At 35.6% G+C, this 26,220-nt stretch overlaps 1 pseudogene; it reads left to right on the top strand.

The window, feature by feature from the left end:
- The first annotated feature begins 20,182 nt into the window (after positions 1–20,182).
- LOC114036440 lies at positions 20,183–20,912 on the top strand (annotated as a pseudogene).
- The last annotated feature ends 5,308 nt before the right edge of the window (positions 20,913–26,220 follow it).

The raw sequence follows: 26,220 nt of genomic DNA on the forward strand, positions 1-26,220 counted from the left end.
ATTTCTAGGACTGTATGGAAAGGTGGCTTACTGAAAATAAGCTAGAGGCAGTACAGAATGGTCATTGCAAAGACCACAGACTCTGGACTAAGCAGACTGTGTTTCAATCATACTTGTTCTTTGTTTGACTTGGGACAAATCCTTTAAACTTTCTAGGGCTCTGTTTCTACATCTTTTAAAAGAGGGATTTGGACTGAATGGCCTTTTGGGTCACTTCTAGCTGTGATTCTTTAATCCTGTGAAGCCTAGAAAGTTTAAATAACTTTCCCCAGGTCATACAGCTAGTTACTGGTAGAACTACATGGGTATAGTCCTCCAGAGTCTTAGGCTTCCAGCATTTTAGTTCAGAGCTTTTTTCCAGCATACTATTTTTTTATGCCATGATATTGAATTAATTGAAGAAATAATAGTGTTAAAATAGGTGGCAGACATTAAAAAGTATAGGTATTGAGTGATGACTATATGAATAAATAAAATGGTGTTTTTGAATTAAAAAATCCAAAGGAAATAACTTATTTGATCAATCTTTTCCAAAATCACACTCAAATCACCTCTCCTTTTAACTATAGGAACAAATTGCATTTAAGAATAAAGTTCTTATAAATAAAATTTAGTGAGGATCATATAAAAGATACAGAAAGTAGAGAAAGGAATAAAATCTAATTCCATTTACTTTCCTGATGTCTTTTTTTAGTGTATGTCTAAGAGATTGTCATGGCATTAGAAAATCATGGATATGGTGTTTTACAGTTTTGATATTAGGCATATTTCACTATTGATATTTAATTATATTTCAACACAAATATATAATTAAAAGTAATGATCGAGATAGTTCTTTTTTATTAGATATGTTCCTATTTACAAAGAGAACCTTTCATTACAATGTAGAAACTTAAACTTTTTATAATGCAAACTCACATGTAGTATTAAAATGAATCATCTTTTAGATGGTCTTTGGTGAAATTTTAGTAAAGTTGAGTCAAGTCCTATTGTAAATTTAGCTTTCTTCAACTGCATCACTGAAAATTTAAGCTTCTGTATAAGGAACTCAAATGTAGTACTGATACCCTCATTTAACAGACTGAATCTGTTTAGCCTTCCTTTGAGAAGTATTTAAAATGTTTGGTTGTTTAAAATCAACATAATATGAACTTCAAAAAGACATGAATTATGTTGTATCTAATCTTATTATCTTATCCAAGACCAAGTGAAGTCTTTTGAACCCAGTGAATACTTAATAGATGTTACTTGAAAGATACTGCCTTCTTTCTGCATTTCTTGATCACCGACAGCCTCTCCCAAACCATTGCCTATTCTCCAAATCTGTCCTTGTTCCTGGATGTATGTCAGTTGACATTCTTGGGCTCAGAGATCACTGCAGATGGTGACTGCAGTCATCAAATTTACTCTTTGGAGGAAAAATTATGGCAAAGCTGTACACCATACAAAAAAGCAGAGATATCACTTTGACAACATTTGCTGCTGTCTATATTCTCTGAGGGATGGCAGCAAGAGGTCTGTCTGACTTTTGTTTGTGTCACCATGATATCCTGTTGCATAGGAAACTTCTACCTTCTTTCTGCTCAGCCTGCATGATCTCCAGCCTTAGGTGAGAAGAGGAGTGATATTCATCCTCATGTTTTGCCCACAAACCAGATCTCCCATGTCCCACATCCAACCATGTTATAGAGCCTTCACTGTGAAGAGGAGTAACCTTCTCTTTAACTTCGAGTCTTCCGTCTCCAGCTATATCATCTCCTGCCTAATCTTTTGCCTTAGGAGGGAAGAGGAGAAATGAAATGGGGCCTTCCATCTGATCATATGACTTCAAAACTGTGTGCCTTCCACATCATGTTTGGCTTATCTCCTGCATAGCTTAAAGCCTGCTGGGGGTAGGGAAGTAGAAGAGAAGGGAATAAGTACTTATGTAGTGCCTATTGTGTAATAAGCTTTATTATAAATATTATAACTGTCTTGATCCTCACAACAATCCTGTAAGGCATATGCTATTATTATCCAGATTTTATGGGTGAGGAAACTGAGGCAAAAAATAAACTGACTTATGTAAGGTAACATAGCTAGTAAGTGTCTGAGATCAGATTTGAACTCAAGTCTTCTTGACTTCAGATCTGGCACTCCAGTCACTGTGCTACCAGGAATGATGCTTCTACTCAAAGACGAACATGCTCACATGTGGTCATACATTGCTCATCACAAAGATTCTGAACCCCTGTAGGTCATCATCCAAATCTGATTTGTCATTCTCTACCTCCTGATTCCTGATTCCCATCTCATTCAAACCGCCTACTCTAAAGTCCCAACCAAACACTACCTGCCCCTTCTACCATGTCCTGTGTAATGACTGTTTTATCCTAAGTATTTTCCTCTCCCACTCCTTCTATCTTCTAGCAATCACCAAAATTTGATAACACAGCTTCCCTAGATGCTCTTTCTAGGACTGGCTACATTTTTATTCATTCCCCTTGGCTCACTGTTCAAGGCAGGGATATTAGAATACTCCTTGCTCTCCATGGCCACCTCCAGGTTCTCCTCCAACCTTCATTACTCAGTAACCACTCCTCCTTTTAAAGTTCATGAAATCCATATCTACTACCCAATCAAAATCCTAAAGACTATTATCTACAGCACTCCAAGCCACTCCCCATCCTTCCTTACTGAGCCCATTATATGACTCACAATTTATCTTTCCTTCTCAACTCCTGCCCTAGGGGAATTCAAGATAGCTAGATGGTAAATAGATAGATAGAAAGATAGATAGATAGATAGATGATAGATAGATAGATAGATAGATATGTATATACACATATGTTTATATTGAATATACACATACATATACATGTATATGTTCACATGTATGTATATATACATAGAAACATATATTTACATATAAAACATATATTTATCTATATACAACACCCTAAAACACTCAATTCTTCAACCTATTCATTTCCCGTGACCTTACAATCTACTTCAGCCTCATACAAAGATGGTCATATCCTTGATTTTGTAATCACCCACAAATGTACCACCACAATGTTCAAGAATTCAAAAATTCCCTTATCTGACACCAATCTATTAGATTTCTACCTCACATTTTGTGTTCCCTTACAATAACTTACTTTTTTGTCCACATCATGACCTCTCATCCCTTGAGCACTTGATCATTCCTATACTAACATTCCTCTTTTCCCATTTTAATCTTCTTGTGAACTGGTTCAATTCTACAGTCCTTTTCTCTTGAGTCTTTGCTCATCTAAGTATATTGTTGATTGCGTCCTGCCCAAATTCAACTTTGGATCACTCCTATCATCAGACTTCACTACTACATATGGGCTGCTGCACAAAGGTAAAGAAAATCTTGCAACCACTTTGACTGAGTCCACTACAAATTTTTGTAATATAACTTAAACTTGGCCCTCACTGCTGCTAATTAATCCTTCTTTAACTCTGTGTTAACTTATCATCTACTCTCCACAGTGGGTCTCCCAAATCCTTTCATTCCTCCTCAATCTTTCCATGACTCTACCTCCACAACCATGGAACTGCAGGCGAGGAAGCATACATAAGATGAACTAGTATGGATAAAGGAGGGTTGAATATATATACATCACACACACACAAAAGTCAGTTTGATTAGTGCTAAATAAATTATGGCATATGAATGCAAAGGAATATTATTGTACTCTAAGAAATTAGGAAACCAGATTTGAGAAATTTGGAGTTATTATGAATTTGTGCAGAATGTAAGCAGAACCAGGAATATAATGTATACAAGGATTACAGCATTGCGAAGAAAAACTATTTTAGGCTCAGATTTTTAAAATCTAGCCACTAGTTCACTAACGTTCAGACTCCTTAAGAGTCTGTCTAATATGATGTATGTTCTAATAAACCTTGTCTTTGGCTGAAAGAAAACTTGGGTTGAATTTTTTCAGGCAGGACCTGCGTGTTGTGATTTTGGGGTCCCAGCACCCCTAAACCTCTAAACATCATTTTGGTGGCCCATACGGGGAAACTGCCTAATCCCAAAGTTCTTCTCCTGCCAAGACTGGAAGGTATGTAAGCTTCTTCCCACCCCGCCTTCTTGCTGTGCAGTTGGGCTCACTCTCCAAGCACCAAGGCTTTGAGGTGCTTTTTGGGCAGACAGTTATGAGGCTGTCTTGTACTCAGTCTGACACTCTCAGGCTCTCAGTCCACTGGATCAGTTAGAGGCCATGCACCTGGGTACACCTTTTGCAACACAAAGGACAAGGACGGATGCCTATTAGAAGTGTATGCCCAATTCTGTCAGTTCTCTCAGAGCTAGAGAATTGGGGAAAATTGCAGTTGCTTTTTCATTCCCTGAGGCTCACTTACTCCCTTCGCTCTACACCTCTGTATCCTCCTTCATGGAGGTTATGGAGAAAAGTTAGAACAGTTAAAAATATCTTGGCAGATTCTGGAGGTTTTGTGATTGATCATTAAGGAGTTTTGAAACTCCTCCTTACAACCCTGGTCACTCCCTTCTCCTACTTCCTTCCCTCCAGTCAAGAGGGTGTCTTTGTTAACCTCTCATAGGAGAAGAGAGTTTCACCCTTTCCCCCTCAACTTTGATTTCACCCTCCCCAACCTGATGAAATGAAGGAAGGGGGAGGGGCAGCAGCTACAGCTTGGGCCCCACTGGCAACCTGGGCCCTGGGGAAACCTTTGCCTGGAAGCATCACCCAGATTCAGCACATCCTGCTCAAGGTAAAGAAGCTAGCCTTGGAACTTGGGTAACCATGCTCTTTTAAATTTGTAGTTTTAACTGTTAATGATGAGATGTTGATTCTCTGTGTAAAGTAATTTGGAAATGCATTTAACAAAACTTGAAGTCACCTGATTGGCAATGGGTTTGTTTCCAGTTTCAAATTGGTGAACTTTTTGCATCAGTTATGTCAAGCAACTTTTCATAATTTGGTTACCATTAAAATAATTTGGCTATTTTGGGTTATTGTTTTAATGTGTCAACTAGCCAAAAACCTTGTATGGGTTATGTATGATTTGCTGAGAATATGCAAGTGTATAGAAATCTCTAACATTGACTTTTTATACCAGGACAAATTTAAATTTGAGATGTAAACTCTGGAAAATTTTTTTGTAAGCTGTGATTAGTAAAGCGTGCTGTGTGAGGTAAAAACTCATAGGATTTTATTTTGAGCTGTCTGATGGATCATAATAATCCATTGATAAATCAATAATCCACCATCTGAGACATGCAACAAGCTATTCAGAGACAATGTGAAACTGGTGTGAAGTCAGCATTGGGAAAAGCTGAGAGGACAATTTTAGCCTCAGTCTAAGATTGATTCCTCCTCAGTTTCCCCATTATGTTCCTTTGAAAAGGAACGTTACCCACCTGGCTATTCCTGAGTCTGGCTATGAGGTGGATTTGATACTGCATGGTTGGAAAACTGAATTATCTGAATCCAAGCAGAACTAAGGATGTTTTACCCTCTCATATTTGGACCCTAAATCTAGTCCCTGCTTTATATCTGGGCCCTGCAGTATTTTCTGTCAGATTTGGGTCTTCTAGACTACAGGTCATTCACTATAGTTGGTAGCAAACAACAGGTACCAGCCAATGTCGCCCCATTGTTCCTTGGATGCAGCCTGTGCTTGGTTCCAGTCAACCTCCTCTTTGGGACTTCCTTGAGACAGGGACAGCTCTATACCCTTTGCCAGCAGGAAGCAGTTTCAGATGCCAAGACCTTCACCCCTTACCCCAAAAGAATTTGGTTCCCATTTGTTTGAGGGGGAAATGATCTAGACCCCCAAAAGGAAAAACCCTGGACTTTCCCACATGGCCAAATCTCTGGTGTTTGCCTGAAGCTATAATCCCATCAACTGGCCTTTCTTTGTGGCTACATCCAATCTCCCAATTCTGTTACCCTTAACTTAGCCTAGACCTCCCTATGTCCCCAGGTCACTTCCCGCCCTTAATCCTATATAGGTTTCATTTTCCTTTGGCTACCCCTGGAGTTTTATTACCTTATAGACTACTTGGCCACTCCTAGGTCCTTCCCATAGTCTTTCTGTATATAAGATTCTGTATATAAGATCCATCTTGTCTCCTTTAAGATGCTCAGATTCTTAAAATCTAGCCACTGCTCTGATTCTTATAACTGCTCAGATTCTTAAAATCTAGCCATTAGCTCACTAATGTTCAGACTCCTTAAGTGTCTGCCTAATATGACAGATGTTCTAATAAACCTTGTATTTGGCTGAAAAAAAAATTTTAAAAGAACTATAAGTTTCAAGAACTATAATCAATACAATGGCCAACCATATTTTTAGGGGACCTATCATGAAACATATTTACCTTCTCCTGATAGAAAGGTGATAGGCATAACATGCAGAGAAATGCAGTTTTTGGTCATGGACGCTAGGCAGATTTTTCTTTATTTAAGTATGCTTTGTTGTTGTTATTGATGGAAGGATAGTTTTTTTTTTCCCTCCATCAGTTTTTAATGGGTGAATGATTACTAGGGAAAGATGAATCAGTAATAGAAATGCCAAAGAAAAGGGGGACATTGATTTTTTTTTTTGATGCATGGAATAGTAGAGAATTGAGTCCACAAAAAATAAAAAAAAATCAAAGATAGGCAAGATAGATTTAAGAGAAGTATGCAAGGGGCAGCTAGGTTGTACAATGGATGGAACATCAATTCTGGAGTAAAGAGGACCTGAGTTCAAATCTGGCCTTAGACACTTAATCTTTACTAGTTGTGTAAATCACCCTGAGTGCCTTGCAAAAAAAGTATATAGCTTTTATTGTATGCTTTTTAAAAAGATATGCACTATGAAATGGAGAGTGAGAGATTCTCATGAAATCCATATTTGGTGGGTTCTGTTGCATATGTGTGAACGTTCCTCTTTTGGTCTTTAGTCCGGATTTTTTTAAGAAAAAGAGAATCCCTAAATTGCCTATATCATTTGACCTACAAATTCTACTGCTAGGTCCATAGTCCTTACACCCACCCTGAAGTTCAGTTATACAAAGAAAAACTACATATGCCAAAATTTTCAAAGCATTATTTTTTGTAGTGCTAAAGAACTAGAAGAAAAGGACATGTTCATTGACTGGGGAATGGATAAAGAAATTGTGCTATATAAAATGATGACTATGAAACTCCAGAGAAGCATAGGAAGATATGAGAAATCATACTAAATGAAGTAGAACCAAAAAAAATAGAACTACACACAATGATTAATATAAAGTAAATAGGTATGAGGAGTGCATTTGATGCTCTGGAATTATAAAGATCAAATTTGGTCCCAGTGAAGAGATATATGAATGAAAATCCCTTCTTTTTCTAAAGGAAGAATACTATGGGTGTGGTATGTTGCATGTACCATCAAACTTTATTGATAAGCTAGTTTTTCTGAACTTTTTTTCATTCTTTATTATAAGGTACATCTCTGAAAATTATAGAAGAAGCAGACTAGAGAATGAAGTTATATAAAAATGAAAGGTAATAAAAACATGTTAATAAAAGCAAAAAAATGACTAAAATTATGCTTTGAAAATGAGTACATACTTAATAATTTATATCTGAAGGAAATCATGATACATCTTCACACAAATCCCTAGTTGAAAGAAAAGACTATCATGTGGAAAGATCTTAAATTTTTCTGAAAGACCACTCTGTAGTGACCAGAAGAAAAGCAGGTGGAAGAGCTAGCACAAGTGCCAATTAAAGAGACAACAACAGAGCCAGATGCTGCTGGCAAAACATGTTCCAGAGTGTGACATCTGGGTCCAATAACTGCCACACAGAGCCCCATCTGTAGCTAAAGCTGTTGACACTGCTTTGGGGGAAGAAAAATCAGAAATAAAGAAGGCAGTTAAAATCTAAACTGTGCCAGGAATAGCAGAAGGCAGGTTGAAGTCAGCATTCAAATTACATCCCTAGCCCAATTTGCTTTTTAATGTCTTGAAACTGTGTAAACACCAAACTGTGTTAACTCCAGTTGTTTATAGATGAGCACATTGAGGTAATTCAGGAACACAGAATTCACAGATCCCTGAAACAGATTTGGTGTTCTAACAGATGTTCATTATATTAACATTTTTCTTAAGGAATGTGAACGTATGGTCAAAGATATGAAGAAGTAATTTTGTTTTTTTTAATATACATATATGCATGTATATACATATATGCATGAATATACATGCATACAACTCATGTCATACATGTTATAGTCCATATGATGGCACACTTCAATATGTTTGAAATTGATTAATGAAGGAAGTCTCTTTAAAATTCACATTACTCTAGAGTAAGCCATTCCCATGATTTTGTTTTCTTCATGCTGTTCAAAAAAGTCAATGAAATGGAAAACCCCTTGAATTTCCTTCTGATTATTCAGAAGTCATAACTCAAATGAAACTACAGGAAGAGTCCACAGGTTGAGAAACCTCAACTGAATATTATTTTTCTCCATCACTCATCAGATTATGACTAACAACATTTAGATGCTTCCTAGTACTCATCTTGTGGAGTGTAGATGAAGATATATGAGCTATTAACTTATTTCTCAGGAGGTAGGGGACTTGGTATCTATAATCTCCAATTCAATTTGAAGTAGATCAATTACTGAGTTCCATATTTTGTGTTTGAGGAACAGACAATACAATTTAAAAAAAATTCAAATAATAAATCATGATATTTAAATATACAAATGTAATCTACACAGCATGTTCACCACAGAAAACAAGAGGGAACTCAAACAGTCCTTTTTTCATAATAATAATCAAAGCTGATAAAGATAAAACATTCATAAAATTTGATATATTCATCCTAATAGAGTAGTAGTTGGACAGATATAGATTTAGTAGGTACCTCAGAGGTAATCTGTGTAATCTTTCCATTTTATAGTAGAGGCAACTGAGGCCAGAAAAGTTCAGTTATTTGCTTAAGATCACATGTAGTAAGTGGTAAAATTGGAACTTGAAACTAGATCTGACTCTAAATCCAGTACTCTTAAACTTCCTAAATCTAAATGAAGGATACTTTCAGCCAAATATGTTTTTCCCTAAGAAATACACCTCAACATAATAAGTATAAAATGAGTGGATAATGGCCAAACAAATTAGGATACAGGTATGATATTGAATATTACTTTTTAATAAGAAAAAAAACAGATATGAATCAGAGAAACACAAGGAGATTCATATGGAGTGAAAATGAAAAAAAACAAAAGAACAACATAAACAATAAATATGATATCATCAAAAAAGGCATATGGAAAAGAATTGACTCTGGTAAAATATTAGTACTCTGCTGTCAAAATTAAAGATGTTCTATATTGAAGCAGAAAATGATTCCTAGAAAGTAAAAACAGTTCGCCAAGTCCACTAACTATTTAAGATTTCATTGGAGTTTGGGTAAAGAAAAGAAAAATATTTCATGTGTGTGTGTGTGTGTGTATGTGTGTGTGTGTGTGTTTCTGTGTGTACTAATTTACATCACACAATTAGGAAAAAAGAAAACAAAAACATGATACAACACAATAGAGCATTGAACTTGAAGATACAGGCCTTGTCACTTACCACCCATGTGCCCTTGGGAATGTTACTTAACATCTATAGGCCTCGGTTTCTTCTTTTGTAAAATGAGAAGGTGAACTCTTATGTAACCTCTAATCTCTAGATCTATGATCCTATGTTTGTCTATTGTGAACTACTGGACTTCATTTATGGTTGCCAGGAGAACCCTGAAATGGTTCTCTCTAACTCATGCAAAAAAAAATGAGGAAACTTTGAGCTTCTTTTGCTTTTTCATTTTTGTAAGTCAAAGATATTAAGTAACGTATCTTTTATTCCCACAAAAGGAGTACCATACTGGTTAATGAAGCAATATTCATCATTTTAACCCACTCCAACATTAGAATTAGAAAAATCAAATGTAGAAAAATATGTCATCTGAGCAAGTATATTATGATGCATTCTCATTATGGGCTAGTTGGTTAAATGTGATTCTACAGAGTCCCTATCAAAACCTACTTCATGGATATGGAGCCTACAAAACACTCCATACAAAGTAATTTATGATATTTTATTCTCTTTTTCTCATTTTCTTTTTTTCTTTCTTGACAATGTTAATGAACTTGCAAAGAGTGGTATCCAAACAACTTTGGGCACTGTAGAGCAGTGGAGCTACAAGGTACTGGGTAAATATAGGTAGAGACAGCAAAAATTTCTCCCTAAATTAAGGGCTATTTTTGTTATTGTAATTTGGGAATTTGTCATAATAACAGCAAGTACTTGTCCTCTTACCTTAGGCTAGTTTCCTCTAAGTTTGGTCTAGGGTTTTTAAAATGTGAAGGCATCAGTCATATATGATGTTTCATAAATAACATAGTTTGGGCTCAGATTTTGACACCACTTAGAATTGCTTTAGGAAAATCACATTATCAGATATTTAGAATGGAAGTGACTGTAGTTATTATCAAGTTCAACCCCTTCAGGCCGCCATCACCTTTCCCAGATGTCTAAGAAAAACAAATGCAGACTTCAATCAGTCAAGGTGAGAAGAAATTTCTTAATCACAGTGTGCTACAGGGAGATACAGCATGGCTTCAGTACTATCTCATTGAGCAATCCCATCTGTATTTCTAAAGAGTCCTGCTCAATGCAACATTTTCCAAACCTTTTCATCACTTCCAGCTCTATGTACTTTCCATCATTTCCCAGGTCTTTTATCTCTTTCCTTTCCCACCTGGTTGCACTCCTAGGGACTTTTCCATCATGCCTCCAAGAACCTAATCATACTTCTAGATCACTTCAGCCTTGGTACTCACACCACATCAATACCCTATACACCTGAGAATCCTCTGAATGGAGGGTTGAGAGCTCCTCCCAGAACTTACATTTAAAGAAAGCACCCAGGAAAGCCATCACTTCATTTCCCAGATGGCTGCACTCCTTTGTATTTCTCTATCATGTCCTGACAATGGGGACCTTCTTTTATCTCTGCCTCACCCTTTCAGCTTCCTTTTCTGTCTTGTCTTCACCCATCAAATTATAATCTCCTTGAAGTCTGGGATCTTTCTGTCTCTTTCTTTCTTTCTTTCTTTCTTTCTTTCTTTCTTTCTTTCTTTCTTTCTTTCTTTCTTTCTTTCTTTCTTTCTTTCTTGCTTTCTTTCTTCCTTCCTTCCTTCCTTCTTTCCTTCCTTCCTTCCTTCTTTCCTTCCTTCCTTCCTTTCTTTCTTTCTTCCTTGTATTTTTATGCTTAGCCCAGTGCTTGGTACATAAAAGAAATTTTAAAAACATGTTTATTGACTGACTGATCCCATTCACTCACAACATCAGGGACAGTCAGAAATGAACAAAATGTAAAGGAAAGGTCTGCCCTCCTAGCAAGGGCATTGCTTTTCCAAGTAGGTGGTAAGACTGTGGAACAACATTATGCTCAACATCAAATTAGATGTGAAAGTATGTCACAGTAGACTGTGGCATTGGCTTCATAAAAAAGATATTTGCTAAACAGGATAAAGACAGAGGGCTACCTCTCTGTTCCAAGTTGGCAGGAAACACTTTCTTGCCAATGATTCAAATAGGCCATTTATTGATAACTACAAGGGAAAATGTCATTTTGGGGGCACAGTCCTTCCTCTGAAATATGGTATACAAAGGAACATCCTCAAGTATTCAAATGCACCTGTGAACTCATCAGTTCTGAGCTTCCCTTTAATGATGGAACACATGGACCATCTTGCCTGGTGATCCTGTGTGACTTTTATCAGTGTCTTCCCATAAGTTCACAACTGGGAATCAATCCAATGTGCTACAGGACTTTCTCACTGTCTATAGACATCAAAAAGGAACCATTTTTGAACCTGCTGATTGCCTCTTTGTAATTCCTCACTATTGCCATATGGCTGATAATAAGTTTTCTTGATGATATCTTTTTACTTGAATTCTTTGAAATTCCTATTCTGGTATGTGCCTGCCTACACCCACCTTGCCCTTCTCCAGTGGCTTCTGGGTGATATTAATTTTTTTCTTAAATTCTTCAAAGACTGTTGTATTTTATACATTGCTATTTTATAGCCATAAATTTGCAATCTCTTTTGCATTAAGCCTTACAATTACCTTCTGGGAGAAGTTCTTTAGGTCTTATCATCATAAGCATTTTGTCTATAAGTGAGAGGTTAAATGAATTACCTATAGTCACACAACTAGCTAGTAGTAGAGATGGGTTTTGATTGCTTCAAGGCTAGCACTTTTTGTACATAATGTTCTGATATATTTCTTTACCAAAGTTTCTACATGATTCTAGGTTTGGGCAATTTACCAGTAATCTGTGTGTGTGTGTGTGTGTACATATGTGTGTCTGCACACATAATATATAATATACACACATACACATAAACATATATGTTTGTACTTATATGTTGTTTATAAAATAGGTGCCACCCACAAGTCTACAGAAATATATTAGAGAGAGGAAGGAATAAGCATTTATTAAGCACCTACTATGTGTCAGGCACTGTGCTAAGCACTTGACAAATTCTTTGTCATTTGATCCTCACAACAACCCTCTGACGTAGGTGCTATTGTGATCCCCATTTTACAATTAAGGAAATAGAGGCAAATAGAGGTTAAATGACTTGCCCAGGAGCTAACAAGCATCTATGGCTCAATTTGAATCCAGGTCTTCCTGACTCCAAGACCAATGCTCAATCCACTGTGTCCCCTAGCTGCTAATCCATTAATTAGTAACAGCACTGAGGAATAGCCAAATGGGGTTGAATATTACAGTGTAGTTGAACATAAAAACTTAACCAATCAAAGCAGAGAAATCAGGCACTATTATCCCTACATGATTCAATTCCTATGATATTCATGTGGATATGTGATATTTGTGCAAGGAACACAAAATTCAGAACTTCTAGTCTGAGGTAGTGAGAAGCTTTGGACAAGTAATTTAAAGGGGGCGGTGCCCCTTCTATATTATGAGGAGATATATTTATAAATATTAGAGTTGGGCCAAAAAAAAAAAGTGGTAGGTCCCCACCCTTACCCTATTCCCACATATATTCATCTGACTCTGCCAGCTGCTTTGTAACAGCCCCTTTCATTGAACCATACAATATTGTGAGATTGCTGCTGGCTAACAAAATCAGAATTATCACTCTCTAGTCATGAAAAAAAGAGATACATTTGATGTTTGGAAAGAAAATTACTTGGTACTTGAGATGAGTCAGAATTCTTCCTAAGCATCTTTTAAAGCATATGGAAAATGTAAGCATGTGAGTCATTTTGGGGAGGACACATTGAAATCATTTAGAGTCTTTCCTGAAAGATAATCAACTATATATAAGTACTTGGGCACTAATTATCTGCATCTGTTGCATAGAGTAAAACATCCTGATGACAATAGGTTTGCTTGGCTGCTTGGCCTAGATGATAAATCCTTTATGCTCTGGTTTCATTTTCAGAGATAAAAATGGTTTACTTTTAGAAGTCTTGAACAATAAATGCTTGAGATTTTTTTCCCTTAGCACATTTCAAACATAGTTCATGCAGCAGCATACTGTTTAGTGTGCATCTCATCACAAAACTGTGATAGAGAAAAAAGTGATTATCTTTTTAAAGTTTATCAGTAGATAGGTATTTTATATATCAACACATTTTTTCTCATTTAATTCTTACTTTCAGTATTATCATTTTTCACAAATTTGGGAATTAGTTTAAGAGAGAAGGTAATCCAATTAAAATCACTACGTTGAAAATCATATATTCATGTTTTTTCTTCTGAGTTATATAAAGATTTTTTCAGAATTGTTTTTAATTGTAAATTGTAATTGCAATGGTTTAATAGTAGACATAATGTTCTTTTGTTGCTAATGGCGTAACTTCTGTTTTTAATAATATTAACAAGTCCTGGTCACACCATTTGTGTCAAGAAGAAATAGAAACTGTTTTTCCCAAGCCTGCTTTCCAGTTATCCCATCTCTTTTCCCTTTACTTCTGAGTTTTGAGAGGACTCTGTTTACCTCTCATATGGAATAATTCTTATAAGCAGTTAACTCCTGTACTCTCAAATGATTTCCATGTCACCTTTAAGCAAAACAGTCACTACTAACATCTTAGTTATATATAAAAAAGCTATTTTTTCATTGTAAGTTAGTTTTAAGACTTAAGTCATTTAATGTCAACACTTTTTTTTTTTAGTTTACAAACTACTTAGATTTTGTTCTATTAATTTTCTTGTAGAACCCAGGCTCTAACCAAAGCAGCTTCCTACCAACCTCATGATATATAGACTAAAACTGACAGATTCCATTTGAATGTGAAGAAACCCATAATATGATAGGGAAGGATGTGGAAATCCACTTTGATGACACAAGGGATGAAACTAACTAGTTCCACTGATGATATTGTATTAAAACCTCCCAGAAATATAATAGCTCACATTTACATGAAACTTTTCAGTTAGATTATATTTATATGATTATATATATGACCCAAAATTTTCTCAGCATAGGCAAGTTCTATTATGAGAAACCCCTTCATTGTCACAAATAACACACCTCCTCCCACCTCATGACTTGTTAGATTACAAATCTTGTTGAGTTGTCTTAGAGACATAGAGATCCAGGGATTTTTCCAGGTTTATATAGGTAAAGAGCATCAAAGTCAAGATTTCAACCCATGATTTCCTGATTCCAAGTCAAGGAAAAAAAAACAACAGAAACCACTGTACATATTAGTGTGCAGAGTCACAATTATTTCATTTGCTTCTCATTACAATGGGATGAAGTACAGGACAAAGAGAAAAGAAAATTGAAGCTCAAAGAAGTAAAATGACTTGCCTTGTGTCATACTCTTAATATCTTACAAAACTCAGATTTGAACCTAGTTCTTCTGGTTCTTTGGTCAATTGACTCGCAGTATACTCTACCACTCTCTCTCTTTATGAGAACTTATTTAAAAAAAAATTGAATAGAAGGAAATTCCACTAATTGTCCATTGCAAAGGAGAGCAGCCTTATAAAAATCTTCTTACATGGAATGTTACTATCACAGATTGAAGTTTAGTTTTAAACTTTTTCTTAAAAGATAAATTCCATTCTTATGACAAGTATATAAATGACCAAAGCCAGTTTTTAAAACATTACTTGGGCGGTGGCAGTGAGTAGGAACTCAGAAGAAAAAATGGATAAAAAATGTTGTTCATTAATTTTTTAAAAAGCTATAGAAATTATTTCAAATAACTATGTGGAATTATCATTGTTCCATCTATTGACTTATCACCATTTTTTTCATATTCATCAGATATTATTGCACCATATTAACTATCTGCAATGTGGCAGCAATTTTATAATCTCACTGTAATGTCTAAGTATTGATTCTATCTTCATATTCTATGACATGGCCCCTTTACATGAGAATGTATTGCTCATACTTTATACTCCATACACAGGAGCCCAATACATTTCCTATATTTAAAATATGTATATGGAAAAAAAATGTTTCCCACCCTCCACCCCCACCAGAGTTTGGCATTTAATTTTGAGTTAAGCATTTTGGACTCACTTATTCATTTTAATTAGCATCTGTAAGTCATTGTTTTCTGAGGGTTTCACATGAATAGATAAGAAATGAAATAGTTTGTTCATGTCAAAATTTTTCTTATCACCACTGAATCATTATTTTTGTTAAACAAACATAAAAAGAAAACTAATAATTGCTGCCTGCCTCCCATGGTCTTTGAAGAAACTATGTCATTTTCTGGATAAGATAGGAATCTATTACTTACTGGTAGTCATTAAAAAGACCAGTACAGATAGAATTATTCTCGCAAGGCTCAATACCGCACTCATTGACTTCATGTTCACAAAATGTTCCTTTCCAATCAGGCAGACAGTTGCACTTGTAGTTCTGATGAATGATAAATTATAAAAAATTAGATGAGTTTACTATCATTTCTATTAGATATCATGCCTGGCAATTATGATCTCTATCAATGTAAAAATCTTTTTTCTTTTTCTTGATTTTTCCCTTTCTCCTTGAACTTCAGAGCTTTCAAATATATGAATTTGCTTCTGATTACATGAGATCTGTGTAGATGTTATTATTTAATACTTTTTTATTTTACAATGAGTCTAGAAATATCTGTCTTACACAAAAGGAAAAATGTATATGATCAGCATCTTTCTATTAGCTTACTTAAGCTCCTGAAAAAGCATAGTGGTTCATTATCAAAGGAACAGTATAGCATCTGGTTAGCTAGTAGTGCAATTTTAAGCCTATGAACTGAGTTATAAGTTTTAAAAAAGCTTCCTAGCAATCTTATGATAGTATTAGAAAATAATTAGCATGACATATGAATACAACATGGAGTTGTGGACAGAAAGCTAGTCTCAAAACTATCAAGACCTAGGTTCCAATTTATCCTCTGATACATACTAGCTGTGTGACTCTGGGTTAGACATTGAATCTCTAAGTACTTTAGGCAACTGTCGAAGATGTTAATTTGTAGTAGTATCAAACTTGGTTGGTAGGAGTTTCTTCACATGGGATTTATTATGGCGGTGAAATCATAGGTCCAGTCCTTAAAACTTTTTCTATGGATACAACATTGCTGAAGGATTGAACTGTGGAAAAGTACATATTCATCTCTAAGTACTACAGTTTCAGAATCACAGAATTTGAAAATTAGAAGGGACCTAAGAGGTCATCATGTGCTACTCATAACTTCAAATAATCCTCACTATAACATACACAACAAGTGGTCACAGAAAATATATTTAATGACCTCCAAGTGAACTCACCACTTCCTGTTCTTTCGTTTGTTTGTTTGCTTGTTTGTGGCAATCAGGGTTAAGTGACTCCTCCAGGGTCACACAGGTAGTAAGTTTCTGGGTCAGATTTGAACTCAGGTCCTCATGACTCCAGAGCCTGTGTTCTAACCAATGTGGCATGCTGACTTTGGGTATGTCACTTAACCCATGCCTCAGTTTCCTCATGTGTAAAGTAAGAATAGTAATTGCACTTACCTCTCAGAGTTGTTATGAGGATCAAATGAGATAATTATAACATGCTTGTACAGTGCCTGGCACAAAGTAAGTGGTATATAAATGTCAGCTATCATCATTGTCACCATCATTTTTTATTATTATAGTGTATCCCCTAGGATACAAACTACTCTTAAGGAGAGTGGTTTAGCTTTATGTTCTCAGAATTCAACACAGTGTATTATATGTAGTAGGTGCTTAAAAATGTGCTGCAAATTGAATTCAAACCAAATGCACATGCATATATATATATATACACACATATGTGTGTGTGTGTGTGTATGAGTATGCTTAAAAATGTGTGACAAATTGAATTCAAACCAAATACACAGGTGTGTATACACATATATACTTATACAAACATACATATATGGTATAGTAGAAAAAGACTGATCTATGAGTCAGGGGATCTAGATTCTAGTCCAGGCTATGTCAATTCATATCTGTTTGAACTTGGGCAAGTCACATTTACCTCTATGGACCTCAATTTCCTCATCTGTAAAATGAAAAGATTAGAATAGATTAATGCTAAGGTCCTTTCAATCCTGAAAACTAGGAAGCTATTATCAAATTTGTTGTAGCACTTAGGAAGGATGGGAATAACTTTTGCCAAGACAAAATATAATAATATCTTTGTTTATGTCCTGATACATCATTGTGCTAAATCAACTATAGTGAAAATTTGACCTCAAAGAGATAGAATCAAATTCCTATTTAATCTTTAAAAAGAGAAAGAACAGAATTTAGGTAGACTTTAAGATCAGCATGAGCCCACAGGGTGAGATGGCAGCCAAAAAATCTTAATACCATCTTATGCTGCATTAAGAAAGGTATGGTGTTTAGGAAACATGATGATGGCAATCTTGTTGTATCATTCCCTCGTCAGATCACACATATTGAATATTGTGCCAAATTATCTAGGACTTATATTTTAGTAAGGACACTGACAAAGTGTAATGTTTAGCAGAGAATGGCCAGTATGGTGAAAGTATTGGGGCACAGGTCTTTTGAGGATGAGTTAAAGGATGTGTAGAATGGAGAAGAGACTTAGAGGAAATATGATAGTTATCTTTAAATATTTGAGTGGCTATTGTATGAAAGAGTAGATTCATTTTACTTGAATCTGGAATACAGAAATAGAACTATTGTATGGAAATTGCAGGGAGGCAAACTTAGAACCATCAATGTAAGTGTAATGAGTACCTGGCATATCCCCAGAGTGCCTCAGATGCTTTCTTCATTTGGAGGTTGTTAGGGAAAAGGTGGCATTTCTCCAAATGGAGGACACTGGGGATCTGTTTCTGTGAGACTAATGAGGAATTATAAGGGAAGTACCTCAGAGGCACAAACTGTGGCCCATACATAGACAATCTGTGAATGATTTGGAGACATTTAATCTTCCCATCAGCTTCAATTATACCCTCTTTCCTTAGGACTCTTGGGGAAGCTTGTCAACTAGTGATAGGATTAGAGGGAGCCTAAAATTTTGTGAGTTCAAAAGATCTAGAGGGGTCTTTCATATCCCCTAGGGCCAATCTGAGGATTGTGAAAATCAAAGCCCCCAGAGGAAGGAACAATCTTCATGAGAGATCTTCAATCTTCCAACCCAGAAGAAGGCTTCAATCCACAGTCTACCTGGACCTGAATGTAGTGTTACCAATGTTATGCAGAAACTGACTTAAGTTTCCACTCTAATCACCTTCTCCCCCAAAATTGAGGTGGTATGTTATGGATTTTGCGCCCACAGTGGTAGGGGAAAATGTTTGCACATTTGTTCTTCTTGTAGCATTTTATAAAAGCTAATCAATATTAAATAGTTAAATGGAACTGGTTTAAGAGTCACTTGTCCCCTAACAATGGGTGAATAGAATGAAAGCTCAAGCAGATTGGAGTAGAGAAAGTGATACTGCAACTTTCTTAGGGTACCTGATAATTCTGAAGGGGAGATTTAACATGCTTAGCCTGGACAAAGTGGATTCAAGATCAACCACACATTATAAGGAAAACCTTTCCAAAAACTTTACCTATCCAAAAGTTCAGCACTAGGGGATAGTGTTTTTCATATTCTCAACATAGGCAATATGTCTTCAAGCAGATTCTGATTGACCATTAATGAACAATGTTGTAAAGATGACTTTTAGTCAAATAGAGACTGGATTAGATGGCTTCTTATGGCCCTTGTCATTCTGAGATTTTTATGATTCTGTGATTCAATATAAGTTCCACAAGATTCTAGGTTTTCAGACATAATTAAGAACTCAATATAAATAACATGCAATCCATATTTTCACAGCATAATTCTTAAAATTGCCTACTATTATCATAATCTTCCCATGTCTCATTCATAATTTCAAAAAAAGGAGGAGATATAGGAAAGGGAAAAAAAAAAACAGAAAGTCAACATTCTTTGTTTTTTGAACATTTAGAAATAAAAACACTGTAAAGAATCTGCTGAGCTCAATATTAACCAGAAAGATACAAGCATTTGAGGGTTTCTGTTCATTAAAGGCTAGCTTTATTTAATTACGTTTGTTTTCTGAAAGATTTAATTTAACACTCTGTGTATGCACATACATATATGTATGCATATGAACTAGAAATTAGAATTTGCAGTCAATAAGATGTAGTTAAATTATGTCTGCATATAATGAATATTCAAGTTAAAGGACATTTTCCATTTAAAAACAGTCCTCAACTTATAAATGAGTCATGTTCCAAAAGTTCATTTAAATTGGTTGTTGGGAACATGGAAAGCAAGCTACCTGGGAAGAGCTGGCAGCTGGGATGGGACAGGTGCAAAATGTTCATTGTCTCAGATTATATCTATTATTCCAGTTCTGCCATTGAGTTGGAAGCCAGAAGCATACCGGAAGCAGAAGGAGGTCCAACAACACATTTATTCTGTGAATGCAAAAGGAATTCTGCTTGCAGAGGTCTTTTGCAATGATAAAAATGGGCTGAGGTAAATGACCTCAGTCTCATCCCTGGTGGCCTCCAGGGAGGATGAAGTCTAGAACTCTAGGACAATATGTGAAAAAACTAAGCCTCGGTGTCCGCCAGCGTCTGGCTGTGGCGGCGGCGGCGGCAGCGGCAATGGCAGCTGCGGCTGGGAAATGGCAGAGTATTTGTCCTCCATTTTCGGCACAGAAAAAGACAAAGTCAACTGTACATTTTATTTCACAATTGGAGCTTGTCGTCATGGAGACAGGTGTTCTCGGTTGCATAATAAACCAACTTTTAGCCAGACCATGTTGATTCAAAACATCTATCGTAACCCCCAAAACAGTGCACAGACGGCTGACGGCTCACACTGTGCAGTGAGTGATGTTGAAATGCAAGAACACTATGATGAATTCTTTGAGGAGGTTTTTACAGAAATGGAAGAAAAGTATGGTGAAGTTGAGGAGATGAATGTGATAGCTTTGGGGATCATCTTGTAGGAAATGTATATGTAAAGTTTCGCCGTGAAGAAGATGCAGAAAAGGCTGTCATTGACTTAAACAATCGCTGGTTTAATGGACTGCCAGTTCATGCAGATCTTTCACCCGTGACTGACTTCAGAGAAGCTTGCTGTCGCCAATATGAAATGGGAGAATGTACTCGAGGAGGCTTCTGTAACTTTATGCATCTGAAACCCATCTCTAGAGAACCACTACGGGAGTTGTACGGGCGTCTTCGTAAGAAGCATAGGTCCCGATCAAGATCTCGTGAACGTCGTTCTCGGGATTGAGAGATCGTGGCCGTGGAGGTGGTGGCGGTGGTGGTGGCGGTGGCGGAGGTGGTGGAGGAAGGGAACGCAATAGGAGGCGGTCAAGAGATTGTGAAAGATCTGGTCGATTCTGAGCCATGCCATTTTTACTACTGTATGTCTGCTAGAAAGTCTTGTAGTTGGTTGACCAAACAAAGTTCATAATGAGAATTTTTTTCTAAAAAACAACGAAACAAAACAAAAAGAAAAGATGGACTTCTGAATAAAATTTGTAGTGATACGGTATTCTTGGCGTAACTATTTCTTGTGGGAAATCTTATTAATTTTCATTTCTTTACCTTGTCAAATGCATGACCTGGTTGTGCTTGAGGTGAAGATAATACAGATTCCCTGCCCTTTAAATGTTTGGGGATAGCTAAAACCTGATTTGTGAACTTTATATAGATAGAAAATTTATTTGAAGAAACCATAAACTGAACAAGTAACTAAAAAAGCTTGATGCATAAAAATTAACTTTTATAATATTTTCTTTCCTGCTATGCGAGTGTCAGGTTAATTTAAACAGACCTGGGAACATCTTTTTTATTTACTCTGTAGAAATACTTAGCTAGAAACTTGATTTGTGACCAGAAGTCTCTGCACTGTAAACTAGCATTTTTACAGTAAAGCCAATTTTTTAGTATAAAAACAAAACAAAAACAAAACAAAACAAAACAAACAAACAAAAAAAAACTAAGCCTCACTTACAGAGCAGAATAAGACAATTCCCAGCTTGTGAGTTTGCTTTAATAAAACTGACATGACCAATGAGTAATAGGTCAATAGTACAATTAGAATTTTTGAGGACCAAAGTGATTAAGATTCATATAAGAGGGAAGGTAATACTCAGAGCAACATAAGAAGGCGTATTACCTAGATTACATCTCTTGGGTTGGTAATAGAAACAGTTCTTTTTTGTTCATGGAGTCAGATTCAAGGGGAGTATATCATAGAGATAAAAACTTAAAAATGTCAGGGATGTTGGAGTTAGTTTCAATAAGGTCATAGAAAAATGATCTGAAGCCAAGGACAAGTCTCCCCCCCACTCCAGGTAAGCAAAGTTAAGCAACTTCCTCAAGGTCACACAGCTAGGAAGTGTCAAGTATCTGTCAAGCCCTGGCCCTGGCTAAGTTCAAATCCAGTCTCAGTGCCACCTAGCTGCCCCCTAAGGACAAATTTTTGAAAGGACCACAAAAGAGGAAGTACATTTCATGAATCAGAGACACCCACATTTGGAGCTAAGATTAGTATGCAAATTCTAGACTCTAGAAGCACTAAGATACCTAGCAGATTTGAAAAACTAGATCTTCCTTAGGCTAAAAAGTAAGCAAGCAAGCAAACAAACAACAATAACAAAAATTCAAACACCTAGACACTCATTTGGCATCATATTAAGCAGGACTAAACTAGCTTTTTCCAGAGACAAAAGTCTTAATTTAAGGGTTTGGTCAAGGGATAGAGAAAATCAAAAAATTATTTCATCACTCTAGCTTTCTCTGCCTTTGCATGGAAAATCAAAGCAAAGACTTTGATATGTTACAATGAAGCTTTAAATTAATTCTTTGAATTTATTTGAAAATTCAAATAATTGATTTGAAATTCTTGTATGTTTCTGTCTTGAATAACCAGAGAAACATAAAGAACAAATATGAAGCATTATGTACTGCTTTCCAAGATATAAATCTATGTGCTTGTTCCACAGAGCACAGAGACCCCCATATGGAAGAAAAAAATGATGTTAGTGACAAAATAGCAAGAAGTATGTGCAAATGTGGAGAGTTTTGGGGGGGGGGGAGGAATCAGGAAGCCAAGTATCAGGGCTGGTGTTAGAAGGAAGATTATTTTGATGTTTGACTGCTTGACTAAAATATGGTCTGGCCAGGTTAAACTTAAGAAACTTTATTTCAGGAGATGGAGCCACAATGGTATAGTAGAAGGAAGCAATGCAACTGAGCTTCCATTCAAACAGATCTATAAAATGAAACAGATTGAATCATGATGAAGAAATCCAGAAAAAAAATCACAGTGAATCCTTTATCTTGCCCAGGTCGGCATAGAGAAACAGACAGAGAACTCTTCAGAGAGTAGGGACAGGTTTAGTGTCATGTTCTCCTTTGAACACTCCAGTAATCAGAGAGAGACTTCATACCAGCACAAAAAGAGGACCTAAACTGGGTTACCCCTAGACTTATACTGGGGCATGCCATGTCACTAAGTATCCAATCTTGAGTTGCAAAACTAGAGCTGAATGAGAGGGGGACCTGCATAAGAGTTGTCTTTCCCAGGAAGGGAAACCCTGGATAGCGCACCAAGAAAGAAGGAAGTTCAGAGCTAGCAGAAGCAGTGGTGTCACTCAGACCTCAAGATAAGAGCTGGGTCTTATTTTCAGAATATAGCCCAGTCTGCAGAGGAATAACCAAGGTAGGAAACTGACCAAATTGGAGTCAATAATTCTGCCCCTTTGAATCAACAGAATTTTCTAGTTGGCTAATAAGGGCAGAGTCTATGAGCAGTCTATTATTCCAGGTCAAGAATTTGAAGAGTTCAGAATAGAGGCAACAATTAGATTTTTCCCTGTATGAAATCATTTTGGGAGCACTGAAAGCTTTCAAATCCCTACGTTGTCCCTTATATCCTAGAAAAACATAACAGTCGATACCCCAAGAAAGCATCAATAGAAAGCAGCCTAGACCTTTCCTCCAAAAGTATGACATAGCCTTTAATGACAGAGCAATTTATGTTGATATAAATATCAAATTAGACTGATGCAACTAGACATGACTTATTCTGTCTTCTTTGTATAATAATAGTAGTAATAGCAACAATAATAACTAACATTTATAGAAAAATTTAAGATCTGTGAAGTGTTTTATACATATTATCTTCATTTGATTCTTAAAGCAATCTTGGGAGGTAGGTATTATTACCCTCATTTTAATGAAGAAGAGCCTGAGACCCAGAGACATTAAGTGATATACCCATGGTAACATAGCTAATTGTCAGTGGTTGGACTTGAACTCAATTCAGGAGATATTTTAAGTATATAGATGGGTCTACCCACAAAGATCTTTTTTTTTTTTTTTGCCAGACAGCTTTCTTGGGGTATAGAAAATATGGGTGCAAAAACAGAGGAGTCTTCAGCTCTAGGGAGAAATAATTACTCTTTCTGACCTTCAGGAGTTCATATTCTAAGGTGATGTGAATGTAAGCTCTTCTAATAGAATCTAAGTAACTTGAGGTCAGGGATTATGTTTTGTCTTTTTTATTCCCAGCAGGCAGGTGCAATATTTAATGCTTATTGAATTTAATTGGAAACAGTATCTAGTAGGTGTATTTATATATATGTGACATATATATATATATATATATACACCTGTGTGTATATATCCTCAATATATATCTATTATATATGTATATATTATGTACATATACATGTATACATACACACTCACATATACATGTCCTTATATGTATATATACATATATCCATTAGATATTATCTTTATATTATACTTTATAGTTATATAATATTTAATAAACAATTATATAATTATATATCAAACTATACATCAAATCATGAACTTATATAATATATTGTAAATATGTTGATTTTTATATGTATGTAACACACACATACACACACAAAGCCAATAAAGACAGTTGTATTGAACATTGTTAAAAGCTAGTAGTATGTTACACCTTGCTTTTAATTTGTTTCCCCAATTACAGTATGAACATCTTGAAAGAAGGTATTGCCTCATTTTTCTATTTGTATCCATAGCAGTTACCACAATATTTTATATATACAGTGTTTGATAAAATGATTTTTTCACTTATTCATTCATTTATTTCCATGTAGTGCTATATGCATTTAATGTTTCATGAATATAAAAATATTCCCCTTATTTTTTAATCACATATGTATATGTATATATATATATATATATATATATATATATATGTTTCATGAATTAGAACTACATTTCACAGGGAAGAGAAATCCCTAGACTAATTGGACAGAAGATTTTTCTAAAATCTAAATAAAAGACTATTTTGTTTTTAGATAATGAAAGCAGGAATAACTAACTAATATGTTAGATGACAAAATTAGTATTCAAAAGTGTTAATCAACAGTATTGCATGATGAACTGAATCTAATAAAATGAAATTGAAGAGAGATAAATTTAAAATCTTCTGGACAGAAGCAAAAATATTTTTCCTATTTGTCTCACCTATGAAGACCATAAATGTTAATTCAAATGCAAAGAAGGTTTAGAATAGAAGGGGTGGGAGATGAGAGTATATTCAAGACAACGGGAATAGGATGGAAGAAAGAGGAATATGACATAAAAGTGAATTTGTGGGGAAAAAAAGAAAAAAAAGAGGTTTGTCTAACTAGACTACGGGGAGAGAATGTGTTCATTTGTTCTACATATATTTATCATTTATTACCTGAAATACAAAGGAGTAGGCACCAGAGAAGACAAAGATAAGGCTTGATAATAGGCATTATTTTCCTCTAACTATGATTCATATAAAGCCAAATTTTCACTCAGGGGTCTCTTTATTTTTCTCACTCTTCTCTTTTCCTTGCCAATTATATCATTCATATATTTAAGTTATTGTCTTTATATAAGTAACTCCAAATTTATATCTCCAGCCCCAATTTGTCTCCCCAGTAACTCTTTTTTAGGATATGTGTATTGGATATACCACTAGCAACTCAAGCATAGGATACCTGTCCACAACTTAGCTTATTGTGTTTTTTTCAAAACTTATTTTTTTTCTTGACATTGAATTTAGTTACTGACATGGATTCACCTGTTCTTCCAAATTTATAATATTAGTGTTGTGTTTGAAGATTTCGTCTTTTTAAATATCCACATAAGTTCCAAGTCCTGTCAATAAACCTCTATGGATAAGGGAAGAGTTTATGACCAAACAAATGATATGAGAAGGAATGGGAAGTATGATGGGAAGTAAAATGGATAATTCTGATTACATGAAATTAAAAAATTTTGGCAGACACAGAACCAATGCAGCCAAAATGAGAAGGAAATCAGGGATCTGGGGGCAAGGGCAGTTATGGAAAGTTTCTCTAACAAAGACTTCATTTTTCAAATATACAGGGAAGTGAGCCAAATTTATAAAAAGATAAATGAACCATTCCCTAATTGATAAGTGGTCAAAGGATATGACAGGCAGTTTTCAGAAGAAGAAGTCAAAGCTATCAATAACCATATGAAAAATGTTTTAAAGTATTATTGATTAGAAAATGAAAATCAAAACAATTCTGATGTACTATCTCACACCTATCAAATTAGCCAACATGAAACAAAAGGAAACTGACAAATGCTGGGGAGGGTGTGGGAAAATGAGGACATTAATGTTGGTGGAATTGTG

This window comes from Vombatus ursinus, unplaced genomic scaffold, assembly GCF_900497805.2.
Source record: "Vombatus ursinus unplaced genomic scaffold, bare-nosed wombat genome assembly UNPS02009835.1, whole genome shotgun sequence".
NCBI classification, from domain to species: Eukaryota; Metazoa; Chordata; class Mammalia; order Diprotodontia; family Vombatidae; genus Vombatus; species Vombatus ursinus.